We start from the raw sequence: 19324 nt of genomic DNA, 5'->3' as shown, positions 1-19324 counted from the left end.
CTCCCGCGTTATCTTCTGGAAACGAGGATCCAAGTGTTCCAAGGAGCCTTTTGCTTTCCTGGTGTTTCTCCTTTTTCTTCTTTTTCTTCTCCTTTTTCTTCTTTTTCTTACGCTTGCGATTGGCATTGTCAAAGCGGAGCGCACAGAAACACAAATCATGAAGTCTGAAAGAAACATGCAAGTTAAAAAGGGAAAAAAAGATGTGGCACTTGTTGCCTATATGAAACTTGATTTATTTTACCACAGGTGATGATTTGCAGCATGTCAGCTATTTTGTGGTGCTTTGTGCACACGCAACTTACTTTAGATGCAGCAAACTTAAGCCGTCAGATTGAAGGACCATAGGTCCTGGTTTGTACACAGATCATTAACAACGGCTAGCTCTGGAATATGTGCAAGCAGAAAAAATCTTTTAACCTAATCTGGAATGGTGTACGGATGTGATTCGAACTATGTGGTCCAAAGCTAGTGCTCTGACACAATTCAGCAAGAGCTTTCCTGTCTTCACTGATCAACCTAACAACATGATCCCCAGCCAGCTGGTGCTATCTAAAGAACTTAGAAACTACCAGAAAAAAAAAAAAAAAAAAAAAAAAAAAAAAAAAAAAAAAAAAAAAGGAAGACATGAGAAGCACCCAGAAAAGAATTAGAATAAAAAATGCGGAGTATGCTGGAATCCTTGCTTACTTGGAATCCTTCTCTCCATCTTTATCCTTAGACTTCTGTTTCTTCCAGAACTTGTGATATTTTTGCATTTTTTTCACCACCTAAAAGCTCCTTTTCTATCTTTCTGTCTTTCCTTTCTATTTCACTTTCACTACCTTCTGCACGGGTATATTTTCTTTTTCTGTTTCCTTCTGTTTCATTTTTCTGGAGACAGTTCTCCAAATGAGCTGACACAGGTGGAAGCGCATGTCTTTCACGAGAATGTCTTCTGGAATGTTGCTGAGGTACCGAGCAACGATGCAAGTCTGCTCGGGGTGTGCTAAAGCGACGTACATCTTCCTCTCTCAAGAGGGAACCGTGAGGCCATCCGCTTTTGTAATGATAATGCTTATGTGACCTGCTGTAGTAAGTTGCAGTCCATCTGTCAAAGGCTGAATCGCCGTGAGAGAACTTTCTCTCTCTACTGTCTCCTGTCGCATGAGGTGAATAGTAATCCTTGTAATAGCCACATCTTTCCCATCTCCGTGCTTCGTCTCGATAGTATCTTTCTCTGCTCCAACTTCTTTCCCCTTTGGATCGGTAGTACCTATTGCTACCTTGTTCTGATCTTCCTCCGCTGCCAGATCTGTACTTTGAATATTTGACTGCTCTTCTGCCATTCTCAGGGCTGTTTCTTTCACGAGGGAAAGATCTGTACCTGCTTCCCTCCCAGTACTCCTGCTTGTGACTCTTTTGCTCAACAAATTCCACGCTCTGAGAACACCTCCTCTTGCTGGAAGGACCTGCTTTTTGACTCTCCTTCTCTTCACTAGGAGCATGTTCCCTCTTGCTTCGGTAATGCTCTTTCTCAGTGGTTTTAGTCTTGTCCTTTGTATCTTGGCGTCTATCTGCAATAGCTAAGGAAGAAAGATTGTTAGAGCTACATTCAGTGTCAGACTTGAGAGAGGAAGTTTGCCGCAATTTCTCACCAGGCTCACAAGACTCTTTGCCGGACAAAACGGTTTCTTTTGAAATGAGGTCACGTTCTTTTGATCTTCTTGCTTTCTCCTTGTCTCCACGGTCATCACATTGGTACTGGGCGAGGTATTCATCGTTCCCAGGAGATTTCGGAGGTTCCGCAACACTGCATAAAATAAAAACCCATTTCTCACTTCTGCTGAAGGACGTGAATATTAAGAGTAAAACCTTCCAAAGGCAAACAAACAAACAAAAACCTCCGGACTACAGGAACGCTCGCAAAGATATGCCATTTAGAAACCTCTCCTGTGATTAGGACACCTTCTTCAGCTCCCAGAGAACGTGCCTTTTCCCCTCTTGCTTCTGAAGCCATTGCACTAAAAAAGCAAACGCATCTGTCTCCTTCCACCTGCTGCTCTGAGAAAAAAGGCATAGGGGCGAGCGGGGAACAGCCAGTGTTTCTCCAGACAGTGGAGAAAAATGGAAAAACATTCTATAAAGGAACACAAGTTCTCCTTGAGGCACCAACCTGCATCAGAGTGATATGCTCAGTGCTGATCATTAGTTCTGTTCGTGACACTGGACACACAGTATGGAATTGTACTAATTTAAATCCTTCCATTAAATACTATTAGTAGACAGATAAAACTGTAACGAACTTCCATAAAGTCTTGTCTTAATCAGACTGTGCTCATTTTACCTCATTTCCTCTGACAAGCTGTTCAGCTGGCTGGCTCTGAAGGACTCCGTGATGACTTCTCGATTGACTGAAGGCATAGCTCCAGGCATCTGCAATTAAAACGCACAAGTCAGCAGACAAAAAAATACTATTTGTAGTAGTACTGAGGACTAGTCTTGTCAGAATTTCTCCATTAAATGGTAAGCAAGACCGCTGTGAGTTGTATGCATTATCTACACTTCAAAGATAACCCCAACTCACCCCCCAAAATCTACTTTATGAAACTTAGGAATTTTTATCTCAGCTGAGCTTAAGTTGACAAGTTCTAATGTAAGCTCAGGTCTGCAAATTCTAAGGGGATAATACCACAAAGTCTTATGATCACGTGTGTGCTGCGTTTTCTCAGTATTTCACCTGAATTAGGAACACAATAAACACTCCCGAATACATCGTAGGTGAGAAATTCTCGATGGAGCAAATCTATGTTTCAAGCAATCCATTTGTTTTAGAAAAGAACATCTCAGAAGGTTTAACAGGTTCTACTCGGCAAGTGGAATCATCAAGTTTCAGTCCGTTTTCTTTAGATTCATTAACTAACCTAATAGCACCATTTAGTGAATCTGTTTTTGGCAGCTCATGCTGGGATCTTCCTTTGTCAGCATTCTGACAGGAAGAATTGGAATGCTGCAATGTACGGACTACCTTTCACACCAAAATTCCATTAGAGGACATTGCATTGCATTTCAAATTCCTTTGAAATAAGCCCTTTGACTCCTCCTCAGATTTTCCTGAAGATTCTGCACCATAAGGGACTGTGTTATCAGAGCTGAGTTTAGGATTTTCATTCACTGTTGGCTCCACAAAAATTTCATCAGAAACTTTTTTGTTTGTTTGCATTTGCTTCATTTGCATTACCAAATTTGTAATTGTGGATGAAGGAACAGCCTGGTAGAGATCTTCATCCTCCACAGCACTGCTAAGAAAGTCAGGCTGTGACACAGTCTGACGAGCAGGCAATTTATTGTGAATACTGATGGTGATCTTCTGTTTTCTTGACGTATCAGTAATTGAAGGCCTGGTAATTGCCTGGTTTTGAACACAGGCCATTGGTGGTGCTGAAGATGGCCTTTTTAGGGTGACACCAGTGGTCTTTGCGTCCTCTTTTATGGATCCATTTCCATTTAAACGGCTTGAATTCTGTATTTAAAAAGAAGAAATTGCAAGATGGATTAACGCAAACACTGCATGTAACATTTTGAAACACAAAACTCTCCTACTGAGTGTTTCTACAAATGGTCTTAACACCTAAAAAGAAAAACACACTGCCCGTTAAGGATAAATGCAAGTCCAATAAGCGTATTCAATTCCTGCTTTTGGTTTACTGCAGATTGGTATCAAATTAACATCATCTTTGAAAAACAGCCAAGCAACTTAACATTACCTGCTGCTATTCCCAAATATATTTATTTTCCCCTTTAAACATACCCTGAAAAGCCTGAAGTAATCGTTCTGGTGCTCAGGAATAAGACATTTAGTTTTCCCTGTCTTAGCTAAAGTGACGAGGATAGGAAAAACAAGTCCTCTTTTAAATGATTTGAGGATTAGTACACTCTGCTTAAATAGTCAAAGAGCGTAGCTCTCTGTGCTTTAGAAAGCTGTCTTGGAGGTATAAAGTAATGGAGTCGCATGGCTGCACAATTTAGCAGTAACCACTGTTTGAATGACTCTGGCTGTAGCATGAGGGCTGTGAAGAAAGCTGCAGCGTGGGAAGGAAAACAAAACTAAGATGCCGAAAACCAAACAAAAAACCCCACACCAAACCCCAAACCCACTAGCAGTTTGGTGCCGTTATCTGCCCTCCCGCTTCCCTGAATTACCTTAATCATATGAGGAAGAAGTCGTGGTCCCAGAAATCCAGCCTGCTTACTATTAGCCCCCTGCTGACCAGGAGGGAATGAACAGGGATAAGATGGTGCTGGCAAGTAAAACGCACGTTCTCCAAGTGTCAAATCATAGCGCCTTCAGAAAAGAGCAGTGATCGTAGTTTAGTTTTTCTTTCAGCCTACTCTTGGATTAAATCCCATCCTATCATTTTAGAGGAACAGCTCATACGATATGGAAGCCTTCTCTACAGAAGGCTTCGCCATGACTACAGACTGAAAAGTAGAGAACAGTCTTCCTACTAAGACTATCACTTGCACAGCAATAATTCATTCTTACACCACAGATGGCCTTCATTTCTCTCCTTCTCTAAATTAGCCAGCTACAGATAACACATAGATAGCAATTTACACAAGTGCTGCAGTTTAAGGCCAAGCAACAAAAGATAATAAACGACACAGAGAATTTCAGGTTAGACAGAACTGAATTAGACAAATAATAATCTTCTCCCGGGATAGCAAGAAAAACACTTGCAAAACAGAAAAATATCAATAACAGGAAAGTAAATCTCTTCTGAACACATTTTAAGATTTGTTATTACCTGATATAAAAAAGTATGTAAGCTTGCTGACCAAGAACTCTTTTAATGTCAGTATGCACTACTTTAGCATCATTCATCTGATACCAAAGTCCATTACCAGCCTGCAAATAAAGACAACGATTTCTTTAGGTGAATTGCACGTTTTCCAATTGAAATCACGGATAGGAACAAAATACACACATGTCAAATAAAAATATAATGAAATCTTTTTCCCTAGAAACAGTAGCTGCTAGTCATGCTTTAATTGGTTTGCCAGCACAACCTTTACCCTGTTAGAAATGCTGTTGACTTCTACCTTTACATAGCATATATAGTGTCCTGAGTGACAGCTGACACCGTGATGTACCAGCACCGCGTATAAGGCATAGAGCAGTGGTTCTCCCATTGACTGCGACATGTAGGCTCTCAGGTCCAAATACTCCGGATATTTCACCTCCTAAAGAGACATCAAGAAGATAGAAAAATTATCCCAGAGTACTTCGTGGACTAGCCAGAGAAAAACACTTCCAAAAAACACAGACTAGAATTGATTTCTAGAATATATTTCTCGAATATATTTCTTGATTCACTACAAATAAGTCTTCCCATAAACAACGGTTAAGACTAGAAGTTGCAGAGAACTGTTTCCTGATGAATCAGCCTTCTCAGAGGAAAGCATATGCTTCTTGTCAAGCGGGAACTTTATTGATATTAAGAGAAAGAATAAGCCATAGTCGTTAGTCTACAATTATTGTCTGAAAATATTAACAACTTTCAGCTTTGGGGGATGTCCCATTACACAATGATATAGTTGCATTACAGTGGTAAATATACCTTGTTGATCTTTCCACCTGTGAAATCTGCAAATCTTTTCAGTGATATTGTGAGAACCTTGGAAGAACGGTGTATGGTAAATCTCTTGGACGCAGGAACCATCTTTTTACACCTTAAAACCAAGCAGAGATAAGTGTTTGAAGGCATCTTCTTTTTTCGCCCCCAAAACAAACTCCTTTTAATGTCTCACGCATGCCTATGCTATTTGAATGATATTTACTTGCATAATAGGTTGGTCTTTTTTCTTTTCATAAACCCATGCACTGCGTGTCAGGTTTGTTAATACAGAGAAGAAGGTCAATTTTCCCAACAACTCAGAGCATAGCGGGAACAGGAATCTCTCACAAAAGGGTATGACCAGGTTGGATGGCAAGGTACCATTTCTTGGTCTACAAAAGTGGCTATTTGAACTCCAATCCTGGATACATTCTTTCAGCTTTCAAGGGAAATACAAATACTGAAAGCGGAACGAGAGAGCCTTGGTCCCCAGGGCTAGAAATTGCAAATAATCTCCAACATAGGTCGACTATCAACATCAAAAATACAACAGAAGCACATGGTCATTCTACAGGAGGGAGACATTTAACAGTAGGAAGTCTTCATGTACTGAGCTTGTCTGGAAAGACACTGAACCCATCTGCCATCCTTTGAAACAAAATAGTTCAGTTTGACACATTGCCCGCTCCAAGGTAGGACCTACGGTGTAAGCAGTGAAAATTAGCCACTAGCCCAGAGAACAACGGAAACTGGGCAGTTTACATCAAGAAAAGTACTGTCGAGAGCTAATAAATAGAAAGAACAAAAGTAGCTCTTTTTGAATTCTGATGGCAAAATACAAGCCAGAGAATTGCAAACCCATAGGGAATGCCTATGAACAAGACTTTTCCCCTCCAAGGAAACAAAAATCCAAGTCTTTTATAAACTTCCACAAAACTTGTAAGTAGATCCAAAGTTTAGAGGTAGTCCAACAGAGTCATGCAACATAGAAAACTGACATCTAGGATTAAGACCTAATTCGTCAAAATCTTACTCGCTACATTTATAGCAATTCTCTCCATCCAGCTCTTCAGGTTTCACAAAGAGTTCCAGAGCTCTGCTAACAGACGAAACCGCCTAGAGCAGCGAGAAAGAAGAGCGCAAAGTCACCGTAATTCAAAATTCCAGACACATACTAGTAGTTTATAAGAGAATCTTACTAACATACTCAAGCGATCTACTAGGAGCACTGTGAAGAAGGAGGCAGAAAGAGCATGCTCAGCATTGACCTCACCTGGAAGGCATTTGACTTTGGAACAAATACTTTTCCAGTAGCCTAGACAGCATCTACAGTGTGCTTTGTCATCAATACTGGGGACAAATTCATCAGTCTAACAATTAGATGTATATTGAGGTAGAACAACAAAGAAGTAGGACAGCATTATAATTTTTGCAGAAAGAGAATTCTTTCCCCTTAAACCCAATGCAAATGTGGAGACTATTTACATGGGTTCCACGGAAGGACAAAGTCCAATCCACTTCCTTAGCACCACCAAGCTCTTACGTTTTAACATTATATGTGGTTTGGTTTTTTAAGTTAAACAAGTTTAATTTAGAAAGTTATGCATGTACTTAAACATCATGAATTATATTTAGAAAACATCTTACCTTTATATCCAAAGTGATATCAAGAAATGCCTCATACGTATCCGAAACTGCTTTGCAATTCAAGCACTTCACTGGAAACAAAATATAAATGCTTAACATTATGTGAAGGAGACTAACTGTCCAAATTCAAGTTGTTGACAGATACTACTTTAGACAAACTACAGACTGCTTTACTACCGACAAAAGACACAGATCAGTTCTAAGGACAGGAATATTTTTTCAAGTACCTCTCGATCTTAGAAATCCTCCAAATATTTGATGAATGATGGTGGTAGCTTGAGAAGATCTGTCCAATCTGGAAATAAATTATAATCACACCTCAGAAGATTTAAGGCACAGAGTTAACTCTTCAAAGAGTTTGATGAAAACCAAGGATGATGTAGACTTGCGTTGCTGATAGTAAATAAGGCACTAAAAGGTGCTAGAGATCATTTCTGAGAGTAAATAAAGGACTAGAAGGTGCTAGAGAATGTATGAAAGTGAACTTGTTTATGCTTACTCGGTGCTTCCGTTCAAGCACGCTTCCTGCATAGCATCAACAGTATAGCGCAAGAACTCGTGTGCGTCTTCTTGACTGCCAAAACGGAAATGTTGTCCTATTCCTAAATAAGAAGATGATAGTATTGACCTCATTTAAAAATGAAATCATTCTTGTATTTCTAAAATCTCTCTTCATTGGAGTGTTAAAACCACTTAGACACATCAAATAATTATTTGAAGATTACAAGCTATTGAAAAGAAACACATCTGAAGCCACTTACGACTGAGATTACTGATAACATGCGTAGGCTCGATGGCATCAACAGTGCAACGCAGGGCCTGGTTAATGTGAGTCTCCATCGTGCACATCATGCAAAAATCTTGTTCACGACCTGAAGAGTGAAAGAGCAAAGCATCCCAGTCCAGCGAAATATCCATACCTACAAACATCTAAGTACAATTTAAACTATAGATACAATATCCACTCTCCTTGCTACATTCTATTCTCCCAAGATGCCAATGTCCCAACAGTCTTGTAACATTTCATTTCACACAACTTGACAGAAGAAAAATATCCACTAAGCCTGTATTCAAATGCATTTTGTGATGAGAAATCTAAAAGACTACTGCAAAGTCGCAGTTGTAAAGGCTGACAGGAATGTGAACTCCACAGGCTGCAAAATGTATTACTCTCTAAAATTACTACCAAATGCATTACTGTCCAATGCACTTCATTATTCCCATGAAGCAATAAATGATCCTTTAATAAACAAACAAACAAACAAACAAACAAATAACTAACTAAATAAACCATGGTGCATTAATTGCACTCCATATGCTATTCGGAGCCCACTGCTAATACAGTGCTCAAAGCCAGCTGCTACAGGTAAAATCAGGCAAATAAGCTTATCTCACAGAATCACTGCTGTTCTTTCACCTTCAGAGCTATCCAACAGATTCAAAATACTGTTAGAAAGTACTCACATGACTGGCTGTGCTCAAGAGAAAGCATGTAATTGGCAAGTGGGGGTGTGTAGGTCAAACACTGCAGAGTAGCATTAAGAAAACATGTGTTGCCAAGATTGTACAGGCCAACTCCAACACTTTGTGTTTCTCGCCAATCCATACAAATCTTCTCAGGTGGAAAAAGAATGCTCTGTGGCGGAGCAATTCCATCATTAACGACTGCAAGAAAGTTAAATTTAAAAAGAGATCTTGTTTGTTTGTTTCGAAGAAAGGTATTTAAAAAAATACTATTCTGCAGGAGCACCTAGAGGAGCTAGCTACAATCCAAACCAGAAAAACTTATTGCAGACAGCTTTAATACCACCAAATTCAAATTGGCTGGTCAACACAATGTTTTGGGGAAAAAAAAAACAAAAAACAAAAAACAAACAACTTTAGTCAACCATTTTAATTCTTCTAAGGCAAGGCTAACTGCCATTCTGTTTGTAGCACCTAATGCCAAGTTCCTCTCCATCTATAATCTTTAACCTGATTAACTCAACTACTGTTTTTTTCCTTATTATAACTTAAACCACAAACTTAGACTTGAAATTATACGGTAAAAACGTAAAAACTAGGAACTAGGAATGACGGTACCCCTACAGATACCAGATCTTTTCCTGAGCAATGTTATCCTTCAAAAAACCTGTGAAAAATGGAAGCTGTGAATAGCAACAATCAAACACTTTTCTCTGCAAAACAGAAAAGACATGGAGGAATCTGTGCATTACAAAAAGCTCCCCATATTTCTCTGTTGACTGTAAATATATCAAAATTAATTTCTGTAACATCAGTCACTTCAGTTGCCTTAGGGGATTCGCTTTTGAAGTCTTTGTTCACAGTAGTCCCCTTCTCTATCAGTGCAACAAGTAAGAACTGCATTTTCTACTTTTGCTTTGAAGAAAATGGAGGCAGGATAAAACACACACTTACTTAGATCTCTTGGGGCAAAAGCCTTAGAATTTTCAGATGATCTACAGTAAATAGCACCTCCACGTCCTTGGGCCACAGAGACTTGGCTTGAATCTTCTGCAGGCACTATCCGGCCCCAGTTGGCGGTGCGTGACATCAGTATTTTAGGACTTGGTTTCTTGGATTTGCCAGACCGCCTTGAAGAGGGCTTTTTAGGCTTTGAAGATTTGGGCTTCTTAGCTACGGTCATTGTTCACATCTGCAACAGAGACAGAAGTTCTGGCTGACGTAAGACTATCAAGAAGCATTCCAAGAAGAAAAGAGTAACAGAAGTCCTGTCACTTAATCTCAAAGAAACAGCCTTAAGAACTAAATCGCTGGTATGAATGATTTAAAAAGAATCCCCAAACTAAACACACAAAGTGAAAATTTCCATCTAAACTCTATCAGTATTACTTTTCGCTTCTGCAGAACTAGTGGCTGATGCCATTTCTTTCCCTTCCGTAGGATTTTAATCCATTACAACTCTGGAGTCTTTTTAATATAAAAATGTAGAAGACATTCTCTGAGGGGAATCAGTTATTTATTGATTTCCGGAGTTGCGCAATTATCTGTTAATTAGTACCTATGATCTAATAGATAATTGTTGCAATTATCTATTGCTGGCATTAGTAACGGAACACTATTACTTCACTGCCTGCGTTTTTCTGTTTCGTCTGCACAAAGGTACCCAGAACTCACTGCTACTTTTCTTCTGTCTTTCCAGGGCTCGCCCTCTACCTCACTGTCTACTGCACCAGTCATGAGGGGTTTGTTGTGATTCTATAATGAGCCTAGCTTTTAAATACACCTTTTCTGGGCGTCACTTGGTGACGGCAAGTTAATTTGTGAGGGCTCCTCAGTCTACATCATGCGGTCGCTTTTTCCAGGTGAAAAAGCGGAGCTGTAAGTGGCAGTACACTAAAGCCCTGGCATGCTGAGATCCAAGAGGAGAGATGTTTGGCCCTCCTTTTCACTCCTGGGAACCATATACCTCAAAACCCACAAAGGATGGGCTATATCTCAGAGAAATCTTGGGAAAGGAGAGCATGAAGAGCATGTTTGCAAATTTATTTCTCCCTGGGCTTCTTCTGCTTCTCCAAGAAAGACGAGTTTGAATATAACTTTGGCAGCAGTACTTCTGGTGTTTTACTCCTACCACATTTAAAACTCCTACGAAAAACTGAAAAGTTAGACTAAAAAGCAGCTCTTTCCGTTCTCCTTTCTAAAGTTGCACGCTTTCCTCATGCAAAATAACAGGGGAATGTAAGCTAGAAACGGAAATGCTGAATGTAAAACAAAACAAAACAAACCTCAGCCCTCCAGGACAAAAGCCAATAACTGCTACAAAGTCCTTTTTAAAATGCTGATTAGGTTTCAAGGTGATACCGCTTTAAATAAGCGTAGTTGTGTGTCCATAGGCAGAAGCTGAATAATGACAGGATGAACTTCTATACTTCATGTTTTGTTACTGTCTTACTGTAGCACACAGGGACTTGTTACCTTTAGGGAAACCACTAACCTCATGGAGGGTTTAAAACATAAGCTAGTTTGTTATACCAAAATGACGGAGAGAACAAAGCATAAAGTGCTTTCAGATTTCTAGCACGCCTTGATTGCTGTCCATTAAACTTCAGACACGTTAAACAAAACACAGTAAATAAGAAAACTCCTAGTCCCACGGCTGGCAAATTGTGTGCAGAGGTTGTAATTAGAACTTTTTTGCCTTGACGTTTTACATTTAAAATTGATTTTAAATCCATTCTATACACACTTTCCATTCCTGAAAAAACAATACGCAAACCTGACAAATGCATTTACATGAGAAATGAAGTCGTCCTTGTCCGATTGGAAGACTAAGGTGACAGCTCCTGGGCTCAGGGATAAGCTCCGATCTTCACCAGTGACAGCTCCTTTTGTAGGATTGAAAGGGAAAATGTTTCAGCAACACTTTGGAAACATACTTAAGGGACAAGAAACAAAATCAAGACTGCAGTGAGAAGGAGAACAGAAAAACAATACTGCAGGGAAAGGAAAGGAAAGGAAAGGAAAGGAAAGGAAAGGAAAGGAAAGGAAAGGAAAGGAAAGGAAAGGAAAGGAAAGGAAAGGAAAGGAAAGGAAAGGAAAGGAAAGGAAAGGAAAGGAAAGGAAAGGAAAGGAAAAAAGAAAAAAAGCGAAGGGAAGGGAAGGGAAGGGAAGGGAAGGGAAGGGAAGGGAAGGGAAGGGAAGGGAAGGGAAGGGAAGGGAAGGGAAGGGAAGGGAAGGGAAGGGAAGGGAAGGGAAGGGAAGGGAAGGGAAGGGAAGGGAAGACCTTGATCTTTATACTGACCAATGAGATAAGCCTTACACATTTTTAAGTTTATTTTTGACAACTGGTTGAGGTGTTACCAGCTATTAAGTACGATTCAAGAGCAAATATTAACACTAGAAAGAAGAAATCCGATCCACCACCACTGTTTCAAAATACATCCATTTCTCATTTGGAGATGACGTCTCTCTGGCAAGGTAGTAGAAAAACTGTAAATACCGATGGAGCTTCCTCTCCCGATGTTCCATATACATACCGATGCTGTTCCTACACCTACGCTCTGAGCATAAATTTATGTTGACATGAGTGACAAGAGAGGGTGTTACTCCTCTCTTTGTTTGCCTTGAGAGACACACCTCTTGTCCATTGAAAAGTAAATTCAAGATTCCAGATCACTTAAGACAGTTGCTATCCCCCCATTCAGAGTTCTGCAGCAGCACTCTTCAGATGTGTTTAGCAGTCTCTTTAGAAAATGTTATCACTTAGGACCTGCTTCTCAGTAGGTCCACGTTTGGCCTCCGCTTAGCAGAGAGTCAATCCCAGCTTAAGCTTTCGTACAAGAGCCCCTTCACGAAACGGAGTTGAACCCTGACATAACTGAGTTGAACCTTTAACCTTGAAGCTTCCTTAAAGAAGAAAGCAGCACCCAGGCCAGGAAATAGAAATTAATCGTCACTTTACCCTGAAACGCAGTGGGCTATTCTGTGCTGGCAGGATTGCTGCCGGGCTGGCCGACGAGGCGGCGGGCAGCTCCCCGGGGCCACAGGGCCTGGCACAGGGAGCCGCCGGGGGTCTCCAAGGTCCGGGAACAGCGGCAACAGCGGCAACAGCAGGGACAGACGGGACAGCAGCGACAGCAGCAGCCACCTCAGCCGGGGCCGTCTCCACAACCGCCACAACGGCCTCGGAACGCCGCCGAACTCGGAGCTCCAGCGTGACGCCTTGTGAACCTGGCCGCGCTGCTCATGGCTAAAACCAGAGCGTTTCCTCCGGCGTGTGTTTACTGTCGGTGCCGGATCGGCCCTCACCCCGAGCTCTCCCTGCCGGGAGGGCTTTGGGGTTGGGGTTTCCCTCCCGCCGCCGCCGCGGGCAGGCCCCGCGCGCAAGGGGTCCGCGCTGGGGAGCAGCATCTCACCCACGGCGAGAGACCGAGGGCACGACATGAAAAAGCCCCGACATGAAAAAGCCACGACATGCGGCCGAGGCGGCGGGGAGACGGCTCTGAGGGAGCTGCCACTTCGCCCCGCCGTCCTCCCCTCCCGGGCCGCCCCGCCGAGCCCCGTGCGCCTCAGGCGCTGCGCTGAGGGGGTGGCTGGCTACTGAGACAGCTGCCCAGGGCACTGCTCATGGCACCGAGCCTGACGGAGGTCAACAAGTGTTGAACAATGCTCTCAGACATCGGGTCTCACTTTGGGGTGGTCCTGTGTGGAGCCACCAGTTGGACTTGGTGATTATTGGGAGTCCTTTCCACCTTGGGATGTTCTCTGATTCTAGGTCAGCAATCCAGTAGCTGATGAGAAGTGTGGAGTCATTCAAAGGGAAGAGAGAGCACAACACTTCTCGTTTGCAGAAACGGCTATTTGGTAACCAAACCGATGATTCCTTTGCTTCTAGAGCAACTAACAGCAGGGATCCGCTTTACAATGGAGGGAAAAGAGTCGTTGGCATGTCATGTGAAGTAAGCTTCAAATCCCAGAGGATGATTTTGTTGGAACTTTATTCAGCTGAAAACACAGAAGCCTTGCTTCTGCTTGTGTTAGGTACAGCTCCAGTTTACTTTGGTTGGGAGGGAAGGCATTCCAGGCTAATGTGCTGTACCTGTTCCTTCAGCTCATTGTCCATAAACGGAGGAGCAAACGAAATCAGTTTAATCTCCATTAAATGCAGCAGACAAAGCGGAGTAGAGGGCGATCTAGCACTTAATTTTTCCTGTAAGCAGGAAACCCAGAACTCAACAACACTTTTCAAATCTTGTCCTGCAGTAAATGACCAGCTGAGTGAAGCTTGCATTTAGAGGATGTGCTCCTCCAGTAGACGGAAATAGCTTTTCCTCTTCACAAGTGCAACTGAGTGGTGGACGGGCAGCTACGTGGTTAACTAGTTGTGCCAAAGGGGTTGTGTTGAATGCACAGAAAAATATGCAGGTCCCAACAGTAAAGGGTTGTCTGTAGGCATGACACTGAGTACAGATGTTGTCTGCAGGTTCGTGCAGAGTGCACCGCGCCAATAAGCACCGAGTCGGAATGCACACGAAGGTCTTTTAATTATATAATTACTTATAGAACTCTGCAGAGTCAGGTACTTGGCCATCTTTCGCAAAGCAAGCACACCTCTGACTCGAATCACCGTCATTTATACACAGGAAACTTGTGAAAACTCTCTCTTTGGCTCCTTTGGATTGGTTATTACAGCTCACCTAACTTATCTCCACTGAGCTTGTGCATTACAGAGGAATACCGGGGGGGAGGGGGAACAGGAGAGGGGGGACACACACCGAATCCCACATTAGCATAGATTAGCATTTTGACAGGTGTGATTTTTAATGTGCTAATGACCCTTAATGAGAAAAAGGTTACTAGAGGTCAGTCTGGAGCTGGTGTTCTCCTTCCTGTTTTTTCCCTTTTAGCCCTTCTCTTCCTTGCTTCTGCTAGCTCAAGGCTACCTGTCTCTCTCCTTCTTTATTTTCTCAGCTAAAAGACTGCACAAGCTACAGGCCTCCCTATTTGCTTCAACATTTCCTTGGTTTTGTTTTTGGTTTTTTTTTTTTTTTCCCAGCTCTGGGACGACACAGGTGTGGTTTGATATTTGCCAGTATAGCTAAAACTCACGCCAGTCTGCTCACGCACAATAAGTAGTAAGATTTAAGGACTGGTTTCATCGGCTTCTTCCATACTAACATCCTTCTTATGTTTTAGATATGCTGTAGTTAAATCAACACTAAGTTACTACTTGTGGAGTAATCGCCTTAAGCGACTAGGCATCATAAGCACACCTCCATCCCAAAAGCTACCCGCCTCCAAGGTGCAACCACCCCTCACTGAGCACGCCCTCGGAATTTCTCAGAGCCTGTACCTTTAAACGCAAGTGAGATCATTTCTACCACGCACAACCAAGATATGCATGACTAGAGTCACTCAAGCTCCACCTTAAAGATAGAAAATAATATCAATTGCTTTAAGAGAAAGGGGATGTTAGGGAAGATACTATCAGGAAGGATTCCTTCTGACATCACTCGACAGGCTGAGCCTCTCACTCCCCCACCCCCACTCCATTGGGACGCCGTGGGGTAAGATCTGAACGCTTGCTTATGCCAGGCGTCTCTGTGGAATCTTAGAAATCTCTAGAGTTTTGATGCTTTTTAATGTCTTAATACCTAGGCTGTGTACCTGTGCATTTCATGCATGCTAGCTTGCTTTTGCAGACAGTGAATTTATCACTGACAATCCAAAGAACCTGTGTACCTGTCGCCGTAAGAAATTGCACTTAATTGCATTCTTCCTAGCTGTGAGAGTTCTCCTTGAATGCGACTAGAGCGAGGCCGTACTGCGTTGTTGGTGAATCCGTGACCGTGATAGTTCAGCACCCTGAATCCGACGGGACCCATGACGGTCAATCGGCTACACCCCTTAACGTGACACTACTAGACGAAGAAGATGACAGGGCTTGCATGCACTGCATTAGGCTTTGCATGTGAAAACACCCCCAAATAATTTCACGTACATTTAACGTTTTTAAAGGGAAAAAAACAGGAAGGTGTAGTCTCTCTGTAAGCTACAGCCCTACATAGTTAAGGCATCAGCATTCATTCCTTTGCTTGATAGCAAAGTATGAACATACAGAAGAGTTAAATATTTTCTTTGCATTCTTAAAGGCGATTTTTCAGACTTGGGCTTCAGTTGTTGGAGTTGAAGAGATCAGTAGACATCCTTACTTTTACGTTAAGACCAAAATCTTTATCTAAGATTGTGTTATCGAACGCAACTAAACTCCCACCCCCACATGGTTTTTTTGTAACTTCGCAATGATCTTGCTGCAGTCCCACTCTGATGGTCCTTCAGTAACATGCAAACTGCCGTGGCAGATTCTGTTACAGTGCTTTTCTATTGACAGTGTGCATAACACTCAAGGTAAAGCCCCTCATTTCGCAGTGGGGACATAAAGTGTTTCTTTGGACCCTGCTGCTTCTGTTAGTACTCATTTTTTCACAAACTTGTTGAACTTGAGCCATGCCTACTGAGCCAACGAATGCTTTGATGACACAGTATTTTGTCAAAGCAGTTTTGCTTCTTGGAGCTACAGAAGCAGCTCTGGCTACGTGATAGGGAATTGTGCTGCATTGGCAAAACCAGACTTAGCTACAGACTTACAACACTTGCTAACTCGATCTATTTCAAATCTCATTTTAACTTTAAAGGACAATCAGTTTTGTGGCTCCTGTCTTACTAATTTGCCTTGTTTTGCATGGAAGGGCAGCCTGTGAATGTTTTGCTTTATTGCATGCTTCAAAAAAAGGCTGAGGAAGAGACTGGAGGAACCTTTGCTATTCTATGGACTTTCCCCCGAGAGTGTGGAATTGCAGGCTACTTGGATGAATGTTCCAATATGAGTAAGGGAGCAGACCTCAGCCAAAGGAGGTGGAATCCTTGCTTAATAGTATCAGTGTGGGGACATCTTTGCTTAACGGGAGCCATTTAAACTCTTCATAGAAACAAAATAAGCTGGACATCTTATGCTTGGAAAGCAGTATGGTTACACAGCGGCTAACATAATGACTTGAGTCTTCTGCTCTGCAGCTTCAGGTTTTGTTTTCAAGCAGTGCATACATCAGTTTAAGCTTTGGACAAGGAGATTTGCAATGCAAATAGTGATAAACCAGAATCAGCGGCGCTGACGAGTGTAATGGTGAAATGCAGCAAATCAAGTATTCCTGGAGAAATGTGAGATTACAAAACTAGTAAGCCATGAAGCACTTTTGTGGTTGTTGTTGTTTTTTAAATCAATTCTTATATGCTGAAATAGCACCTTCAAGAAAATCTGTTTATCTAGCCAGGTAACGGTGTCTCCCTGTAAACAGGAAGGAAATGCCAGGAGCAGCCATACCTCTTTGCTGTCAGAATAAAGAGCAAGTCGAGGCCAACATCATGCCATAGTGCAAAGGCTTGCTAAGAAAGATCGTTCTAAGAGGTCTGCAAGAAAAGATGACTTACTTTGTCATAAGTTTGTCAAATAGAATGGACGAGTTAGTAGTCGAGTACCGACTGTGTCCGACTCTACAGCTGCGGCGCAGCTCCAAGTCCCTGTTTTCTCCGTGGACTCGTCTCACAGTTTTAGCACCAGCTCTACTCCTCAAGGTTCTGGTGACTGAAACGCAGAAACAAAGGATTTTGAAACAGTGAAGATGGGATTCTCCTTATTTCACCGTTGCTCTTGTAAAATGGAAACAGACAAACAAAAAAGGCACCCTGAAGTGGATTGAGTTTTCTTTACATTTCAGATCAGAAGTTGGTGTCACAACCACTGCATTCCACTTCTTTATCGCTATGCACATTTAAACTGTCTACTTAAAACTGGGACCTGTAGGGAAATTTTTAAAGAGACTGAAAGCTAGCCAGACAAAAACAAACGTGCAACTTTTGTTCCATGCAGGAGGGAAATCTACTCCAGTTATTTCTGTCTTGGAAAAGTGAGAACAATCAACACCTTTCTCTAAGGTGTTTTCACTCCATTCATGTCAAACTGTATCTAACAGTGCTCAAAACAAACACTAGGACATTGCAAGCCTCTTCCTAAGAGGTGTATGTTTGATTACTCTGTTTATGCATGCAGCACTTCCATTTCCTGCATTAGGATCTAACAGCTCAAGGAGGGAAGAATCGTTTCAAGAGAAACACCCAAACACCACATAACTCAAACTCGTGCTTTTTAGAAAAAAGCCTGCCCATTGTTTGCCATACAGCACCCTTTGGCACAGGTTGGTTGCTTGCACTGTCATTAAAAGAGCCAAGAGGACAAGGGGAAGGGAAGAGCTACACCGCTGTGCTGCTAGGATCACAGCTAAGGTTTACTTTTGTGCTTGCCAGCTATAAAACTAAGTTTGAACTTATCAAGTATCGATTTACTTTGCACAATTAGAACAGTTTGCTTTGTGCCTACCAAGCTGCAATTCACACTGCTCCCTCCCCAAGGAATCCATAAAATCTCCTATTTGCACCTACCTCTCTTCACAGAAAAGTCACTGAGGAGTGAATTCAGCTGACTACAGAAGGCTTTGGGGCCAAATGAAAGCCATGGAGTGACCAAGTGCCATCCTCTTCAGTAACCTGCGCAAATAGGTATCCCGGGTACTTACAGCCACTTACCTGTGCTATATTCTTTTTTTCGTTCCAATTTTGGCTTTCTCAACTGCCTACATTAAGAAAGAGGACAGGGCAGAGAAGGGAGAAAAGACTTGTTGTATTAGACCCATCAAGGATGGGAAATTTCACCATGTTTACAAGCCAGTGCTCCATGGTATACAAAGAGAAGCCTGTAGGCCTCACGCAGGATCCACATCCCAAGTCTGTTGCGTGCCATATACACGCGGTTCTGTATGTACCCCCATTTCCTAGCTTGCTCATGTTGAATTCTCAAAATTATGAGCAATAGCACCCAAGTGGAAAAGATACATGTCCTGGTTTCAGTTAGGACAGCGTTAGTTCTCCTCCTAGTAGCGGGTAGGTTGCTATGTTTTGGCTGAGGATGTGTGAAAGGATGTTTAGAAGAGTGCTGATACCACCCCGATGTTTCAATTGCTGCAGAGCAGTACTTACAACAAGCCAAGGACCTTTCGGTGTCTCACTGTCCTACTGGCGATCAGAATCGGCGCACAGCAACAGCTGCGAGGGGACAGACTCAGGATGGCCGACCCCAACTGGCCAAAGAATTCTATGCCTTATGGCAACACGCTGCACCATGGATAGGGCGGGGCAGCCGGGCTGCTAGGGGGTACGCTGGGCACTGGTCAGCGGGTAGTGAGCAACTGCATTGTACATCACTTGTTTTGTACACATTACTAGTAGCAGTACTATCATCATCACCATCATTATTATTATTTTCCTGTCTTAATAAACTGCCTTTATCTCAACTCGCGGGCTTCACTGTCCCGTTTCTCTCCCCCATCCCAGAGAGGGAGGTGGGAGGGTTGCAGAAGGGCTGTGTGGTGTTTAGCTGCCGGCCGGGTTAAACCACAACACCACCTCAAAGGGGTTGGGGAAAAAAACAGTTTTTTTTAGAAAAGCGGAAGACTTTCACTGAGAAGAGGGATGCTAGTTTTAAGGTACTGGTACGCCATCAGCATGCT

The 19324-nt window shown here is 42.4% G+C and overlaps 1 long non-coding RNA gene across 1 annotated transcript in view; it reads right to left on the bottom strand.

The window, feature by feature from the left end:
- The window catches only part of LOC311428500, a 61265-nt gene extending 57960 nt beyond the window's left edge, over positions 1-3305 (bottom strand). Inside the window, exons 1-2 of the long non-coding RNA XR_014687746.1 lie at positions 3218-3305; positions 2324-2412 (exon numbers count right to left, since the gene is read on the bottom strand). This is a non-coding gene — a long non-coding RNA (uncharacterized lncRNA). The remainder of the gene's footprint in view (positions 1-2323; positions 2413-3217) is intronic.
- Between the last annotated feature and the right edge of the window lie 16019 nt (positions 3306-19324).

The sequence above is a fragment of the Aythya ferina genome (genome assembly GCF_964211825.1).
Source record: "Aythya ferina genome assembly, contig: HAP1_SCAFFOLD_86, whole genome shotgun sequence".
Classification (NCBI taxonomy): Eukaryota; Metazoa; Chordata; class Aves; order Anseriformes; family Anatidae; genus Aythya; species Aythya ferina.
This window is presented reverse-complemented; position numbering and strand designations above follow the sequence as displayed.